At 53.3% G+C, this 7695-nt stretch overlaps 1 protein-coding gene across 1 annotated transcript in view; it reads right to left on the minus strand.

Moving 5' to 3' along the window:
* Nucleotides 1-7685, minus strand: part of OLFML2A (olfactomedin-like 2A) — a 31903-nt gene extending 24218 nt beyond the window's left edge. The window contains exon 1 of the mRNA XM_004677345.2: nt 7592-7685. The gene's annotated coding sequence lies outside the window, so the exon portion shown is untranslated. The remainder of the gene's footprint in view (nt 1-7591) is intronic.
* Nucleotides 7686-7695: the final 10 nt, after the last annotated feature.

Below are 7695 nucleotides of genomic sequence, written 5' to 3' on the forward strand. Positions count from 1 at the left end.
TAAAAAGGAGTAACATGCTACCATGTGGATGAGTCTTGAAAACATTATGTTAGATTAAAGAAGCCAGACACAAAAGGTCACCCTGTGTGACCTCGGAACCTCAAACCTGCAGTGTCAAAATGTACCACTCTCTGAACTTGACCTCATACGTGAGGGTCGAAAGAGGTAAATGATCTTACCTCTAGTTTTTTAGCAGTTTCCCTTCTCTACCTTCTTTCCTTCAATCTCACTCTGGAGTGTCACACAGTTTCCAGGTGTGGTCACTGGTCACCAGGGGCAGCAGAACTTTGTGTCCACAAGAGTCAGCTCAGTGAGATCAGTGGCAGGTGCCAGGCTCAATCACTGATGCCATCCTGCCTTGCCCTAATACACCAGTTGGCTGTGGGCATGCCAGCCAGCCACGCCCAACTGCAGCTGGCTCAGCTAGCTCCCAGCTCTTGGGACACAGTTGTTCATGGCCCAGTCACAAACACCCTAGGCCTCCTGGCTGCTGTGCTCTTCCTGAAGTTACCTGGACCCAGGTGAGCTCATGGCCTCTTGGGGCCATGATTGTCCCCGGGTCCTGTGGGGAGGACTGGTAGGCACTCCATATCTGCTGTGAGCCCTCAGACACCTTTATGAGCCCCTTGGCTCTGCCAGACCCTGGGTGATAGCTGGAGGTACCGAAGAAGTAGCTCAAAGTACATCCTTGACCTTCACAGTCATGGGAGAAAGCAAGTCATGGCATGGCAAGCTCTGAGTCCAGAGAAAGACACCCGAGACTGCCCAGAGGAGGGTGCCCCCCACCCCGAGTAGGGGACATCTTTAAGGAGAAGGGCACGGCAGGGAGAACAAATCAGTAATGGGACTACAAGGTCTGGTGCTGTTAGGGATCTGGGCTGGCAGGAGGTGAGGCTGCAGAGCCCAGGTGCTGGAGGGTCGTGGAAACTGGCTGAGAATCTTGGTTTCTTCTGGAAACACTGGGGAGGCCTGGGAAGGGCTAGCAGGAGAGAGCCAGGCTAGATGTGCCTCCTGGGAAGGCACTCAGACCTGCTTGGTGGGCAGATGGTGGCTGGAGGCGGCAAGCCTGCAGCAGAGTCCAGGGGAGGCTTGACTGAGCTCGCTCTGCCCGGGAAAGTGCCGGCAGTGGTCAGGAACACGGCAGGCCGCCTCAGCTGCTCATGGGCAGATTACTTACTATTCTGTGCCCTGCCCCAGCCCCTCTGTACAATGAGGGTGCTACCAGTGCATCCAGACAAAGGGCGGAGTGAGGAGTGGATTACCAGCGCTATGGTGGCTACAGTGCCAGGGGCGTGCGATTGCACCATATAATTAGCTATTGTTGCTACCAACAATCCTGAAGGGGTTGTTTATTCCTGTGTTTCTCCCTGGGGGTGCATTTGTAGATATTCTAGGCAGCGCCCTACAGATGAGGAAACTGAGCCCAAAATCATCAAATGACTTATTCAAGGGGAGTAGAGCTTAGGGTGGGTGGAACTCTAGCCCCTGGGAGTCAAGAGGGTGGGGAAAGGGACAGCAATGGGGTGGAAACTTTCCTGGGTCAGCTGTGGTCTGAATGTGCTCTGGGCACTGTGAGGCAAGGCTTTTTTTTTTTTTTTATGGGAAAAATCTTATCTTAGCTTTAATTTTTTTCCTCAAAATTTGTTGACCACCTGTGTGCCAAGACCCTCTCACCTTCTCTCCCCTAATCCTACCTCCCAGCCCCTCTGGTAACTAGTCTACTTTTCAGAGTCAAAAAATCATTTCTGTTGTGTTTTACCAGTTTGTTTTCTTGTGTTATTTATATTCTGCAAATGAGTGAAACCATATGGTAACTCTTTCACTTTCTTACTTCATTTAGCATCATCACCTCAAGATCTGGGAGTAAATTTTTAACAAGGGGATGAAGGACCTATACAGTGAACACTGTAAGATGCTGTCAGATTAAATAAGACACAAAGAAATAGAAAGATATTCCAAGTTCACAGATTGGAAGGATAGATGTTGTTAAAATATGGCCATATCACCTAAAACAATATACAGATTCAATCAAAATCCCAGTGACAATGTTCAAAAATAGAACAATTATAAAATTTGTATGGAATGACACAAGACCCAAATAGCCAAAATGATTCTGAGAGAAAAGAAAAAAAATGTCGAGATATTTTACTCTCTGATATCAAACTATACTACACAGCAATAGTAATCAAAACAATATGGTAATAGAACAAAAAAACAGAAACCCAGATGATTTGAATAGAATAGAGACCCCATAAATAAACCCACACAAAGACGGACCATTCCCTTTTGACTGTGGAACAATTCTCCAGTGCCTGCCTGCATGGGCTAACCAGGCTGGGCCTTGCATGTTAGATTGTTGCTGATGCATTCAGTCAGCCTTCTCTTCAAGATTTGTGGGCACTCTTCCCAGTTCAGCTTGATGCCTCGCCCCCCTCCTATTCCCCTGTGTGGCCACCCCCCCAACTCACTCCCCCCCCCCACTGAAGCAGCAGCTTCCACATCACATTGCAACATTCCTTCCCTCCTCAGATGAGGTGCTACATCCTGGTGGAGTGTCCAAGGGCCTGATGTGGGCCAGGAGCTAGAAGAGGCCTTGGCTCCTAGCTCCAGCTTCCAGAAGCCCCCTGGAGAGCCCTACCTCCTGTGGTTGGTACCTCCTAGGGGCTTGACTGGCGGCAGTCCTGTGGTAGAATGCCAGGCCTGGGCTCAAATCCCAGCTTTCACACTGCCTGCCTCCTGGCAGGGCCTCAAACCCTCTGAGCCTCAGCTCCCTCTGTATAATGGGTAAGATAACCATCCTTTCCTTACTAGCTTGTCCTGAGGCAGAAAGGAATCCATACATGCCAAGTGCTACCTGCTATTAAAATCACTGCCAGCAATATCCCTTCACATTTGCACATTATTTTTAGTCTTTCTTTGCTCTCAGTACAAGCCCTTCTTGGAGAGGAAAGGCTGAGCATCAGTGAAGGCTAGGGGCTTGCCCAGGGTCACATAGCACAGGCTGACTCAAAATTTGGTCTACATGGGGTGCTCCTTCCACAGCTACCCAGAGTCACCAGGCCAGGGTTTTCCCACCAGTAAATGAGCTACATTGGGTCATGGAGGGGAGGGCTACCTCGAACTAGGGGTGTCACTGGGCCTGGCCGACCCTGCCCTTGGCTGGAGGACTGGAGTTGCTGCTGAGCAGGAAAGTCCCTGCTTCAGCCCCCCACTCCGCCCGCCTCCTGTTCCTGCAGCCTTGCTCGGCACACACGGCTGCCAAAGACCCCCAAAGTGTGGGTGGTTTGTGCTTACTTAGGTGCCTGGATATTTTTGAGGAAACCCCAAATGAGATGGTGAGAGGGTCTACTTGAGATTTTTCCTGAACAGATGGATAAATCTGGTGAGGATGGGGAAAGACAGCAGGAAGCTTCAAGCTGTGAAGTGCAGAAACTGGGCAGATTTATGGTGTGGTCTTGGGGTTGGGTCTTCCTTCCCTTGTCTTCCTGGACCCAATGTCATCTTCTAAATCATGTTCACCTGCCTTCTTACTTTTTTATTTTTAAAGATTTATTTATTTATGCATACAAGAACTGGGGTACAGGTTGCTGAGAGGTTTCACCAGAGGCAGAGTGGGGAGCAGAACAGGCAGACGGACTGAAACACACTGCTGAGGGGAGCAGGGGGGAGACAGGAGAGGTCTGCAGGCCATGTGGGTCACTCCCTGGCCGGGGATCCAATTGCCGCAGTGGCTGTGGACAGCTTCTTAATGCTATGCTTCACCCCGTGCCCACCAGGGAGGGCCCCTCCTTCTTACACTTAACAACCTGTAAGCCAAAGCTTTCTGATTCTTCATCCAATCTCCCACTTCCACCCGTTGCTCACCACTGCAGGGCCACAGCCCATCTTCAGGACACATTAACTGTTACCTGGACAACACAGCAGCCCTCTCTCTGCTGGATTAATCTTCTCCAAACTACCCTTTGATGATGTGACTCTTGTTCCACAAGCCTCCAGGCTCCCTATCACTCCCATGCATTCTCAGCTGGGGGAGGTGCCTCAGAATTACTTGGAGTGTGCCTGGAAAAAGGAGATGTCCTGGCTTTACTGCACCTCCCCTAGACTCAGGCTCTCTCAGGCTGCCCCAGGATATAGGCATGCCCAATAAAGGCTGGGGGTCCTGGAGCGCTGGGATTCTTCAGACTCCTCCAGCTCCTGTGGAGGGTATTTGAGCACCCCCAACCTGACTCTCTTGTTGGAGTCTGTCAAATGGGGAGGAAGCTTGTGTAAATCCTGGTTAAGTGTGCTGGGCAAGGGCTTTGGCACATAGGATGCTCCTTAGGGATCCCAAGACCTTCCAGGCAGAAGGACTGGCAGGGTCAGGGGGGTGTTTAGCTAGGCCCCACACTCTGTGTGTGCAAATGGACCCTCAATGGGCAGCCCTTGCCTGTTCCAACTCTCTGTCCAATTACTCCCACCGGCAGAAGCTCCCGGAACAGAGCTCAGGAGCACCACCGACGTCCTGACCAGCCCAGAACATCTGCTCCAGCCCAGGACTGCACTGCCTGCTACCAGCTCCTCCTGCTTCCCTGGCCCAGCTCCCTCGGCCGTGACCTTCTTCTGTCCTCAAGCTGTCCTGGTTAGCAGCCAGGGCCAGCCAAAGATGATCTGGAAGCAGACTTTTCACAGGTGGGGAAACTGAGGTAGAAATGGAGACTTCTGCGCCATCTTCTAAGAACACAGCAAAAGGCGGGTTCCTGGCTGCTGCCGAGCCTGGGTGCTTACACGTGTGTCCATCCCAACCTCCACACGAGCACCCCTTCAGAAATGCCAGGGGAGGTGTGAACCCCTTCTTCCACCCCCAGCTGGACGAAGCACTTCCTTAGATGGAAACGCTAAACCCTGTTTAGGAGAGACCTTGCTATAAACATGAAATCAAAACAGGCTGAGCAAAATGCTGGCGGTGATCACAGAATTCTGTGGTGAGTACCGGGCGAGCTGTCCCGGTGCCCCAGAAAGTATGGAGGGGAGGAGAGGCTCAGCCTCCTAGTGGGGACCGCTGTGGAGGGGCAAACTTAACCCTCTAGGGCCCTAGAGAAGCTTCAAGTTCCAGCTCAGCCCCCCAAAGAGTTTCCCTCCACCCACCACCAAAGCACAAACTGGGAGCGGGAGGAGGATTGTTTTGGGGAGGAAGAGGGTGATAATGAAAACAGCTCTTTCTCAGCAGAGCCAGCAGGAGTCCGGCTGTGCTGAGGAATGTGGAGTGAATTCACCCATCACTTGATTTTTATTTTTCCCAGCTGGCTGAAGTAGTGGTGGTGGGGGGTGAGGGGGGTTGAAGGGAGGTGTCTGGGGGAAGTGCTGTGCCGAGTCCCCAGCTGCTTCATCCTCCAAATTCTAGGATGTCCTCCTCACCCCACCAGCCCCAGCTTGCCCCAGGACAACTAAACACACACCCCCAACCTAGCAAGTGTTTGGCTGACTCACTAGATAAACAGGGTGTTGGGTTTTCTTTGTCTTTGCTTTGTTTTGAATGCAAGCCCTCCCCCACAAGCTCACCCTTTGCTCAGAGGGTGCCAAAGACCAAATACTAGTTAGAGAGAGGAGCAGTGCAAAGCAACAGCCAGGTATCCAGGTTTGTGTGTGTATATGTGTGTGTGTTCTCTCTCTCTTGCTCCCTTACCTGAGTGAGGTCAGGGGATCCTAGAAGGCCACACATGGAAGAGAATTTGGGGAAACACTATTTTTTAGATGGGAGAACTGAGGCCCAGAGATGGCAGTTGTTGCCTCAGGTTACACAGCTGAAGAGTCAATGGGCAGGGCCCTCCCTGGTGGTGCAATGGGTTAGGATGCAGCACTGCAAGCTGGCTGCAGCTGCTCCGTGCAAGTTCGATCCCTGGCCCCGGAGGTGATCCACATGGCGCAGCAGACCTCTCCTGATCCTCCCGCTGCTCCCCTCAGCAGTGTACTTGGTCGATCTGCCTGTTCTGCTCCCCGCTCTGTCTCTGGTGAAGCCTCTCACCGCGCCTCACACCGGGCCTGCACCTCTGGCTTGTACCCCAGTTCGGTATGCATGAATAAATCTTTAAAAATAAATCAATGGGCAGATCCTAGGGGTTACTGACACACAAGACAGCTGCACCTGTGCCCTGGTTCCCCAACTGTAAAGTAGAATGATACCTGTGGGTTCCCATGAGCCTGCCACTCCTGGCAACTGGGACCTGCAAATGCCAGCAGAGCAGTCCCCGACCATCTGCGGAATGTGGCCGGTATCATGAGGCCGGCAGGGGCACCTCAGCCACTGTTGACCTGGTTCCGTGACTATCTCCATGGTGGTCTCGGGATAACTCTGCCTGTGATAGCATCACACTTTGCTGATGCACCTGTCTCTTGAGACAGAGTCACCATGTCCCCTTCCCAGGTCCTCCTGTGTCTCCCATTCCTATCCCACTGTCCAGACTTATTCCTCCTATCATTGGTGCATGACTAGCTTTTACCAACCTGTCTGCTTTCAACAAGGGCCCAAGCAGCAGAGTCTTGCCTTGCAAAGCTGTGCCGGCTACAAAGCAAAACAAAGTTCCTGTTGCCACAGAGACCCATTCCCTCCTTGTTTCCAGAGCATGTGGTGAGGACTAGCCGCAGGTCTTCAGACCCTGAGCTGAATCTTAGCCGGGGTCTCCTATTGCTCATATACTTAGCAGTTTCCTTTACCTGCCTCTGGACAGGGCATCCTGCCCAGGAAAGAGGTGCTTGACCTGTCCTCCAAGAACAGGGCCCTCCTTCCCGTCCTCTGCCCCCAGTCCTCATCAGGTCACTTCCAGACCCCCCACAAGGGTTTCTGCTCTGTGTTTCTACATTTTAGATCTCATTTCACTCCCTTTGGGGGTCCCTGGGGTAAGATTTCAGAATCATGGATCAGTTAAATCTTGCTAACTAGAGATTTTTGACTTCTTGGAATGGGAGCCAGAGCAGATCCTTTTGCCCCAACAGAGAACCTCAGGTCACTTTGGAGACCCAGCATCCTGGAAAGGGTGCAGGAGCCCGAGGCCAAGCCAGCGCCAGACCAACTGGACCCTTGGGCAGAAGCTCTGGGTCCTCCAGCATAGCCCGAAGACCTTGGTCCAGAGTCCACTGCAAACCTGGGAGTCGCTGGATGGCAGTTACCCGAGTCTGCCCCCATGTGAGTCAACTTTTCACGGAAACTTCGAGCCAACAGTTAGGGTGCCTTTGCACAGCGCTCCTGCCTGGCTTCTGGGAGGGAGTCCCGTCCCTAGCCTGGGAACTGAGCCACCTGTTTGTGCTTCCTTTAAGCTCCCAGCGCCCCCTCTCTGCCCTCCCTTTCAGAGGGGCCCTCCTTGCATTGGACTAGGTCCCAGCGCCCGTCCTCCTCAGTCTTGGGTGCCCAGCGCCGCCACCCAGTCCAGCGTTTCTTTCCCTACGCGCTCCTCTCCCGGGGAACTGGCCCCTCAGTGCTAAGCTCCAGCTCGAACCTCCGCTCTCGGGTCGGCCCAGGTCTTCCCAGCTCCGGGCGCCCTCTTGGCCCGCACCCCAAGCCGGAGCGCCCCCTCGCGCCCAGCTCCCCCTAGGTGCGCGCGATCGGAGCGCCGCGTACCTTACTGTCGGCGCGCGCGGGGCTAGCGCGCAGCAGCAGCAGCAGCAGCGACAGCAGGAGCCAGGGCAGCGGCCCGGAGTCGGGCTGGAGGGCGGCCGCGGCCA

This window comes from Condylura cristata, unplaced genomic scaffold (genome assembly GCF_000260355.1).
Source record: "Condylura cristata isolate star-nosed mole 26May11 unplaced genomic scaffold, ConCri1.0 scaffold00006, whole genome shotgun sequence".
Lineage (NCBI taxonomy): Eukaryota > Metazoa > Chordata > Mammalia > Eulipotyphla > Talpidae > Condylura > Condylura cristata.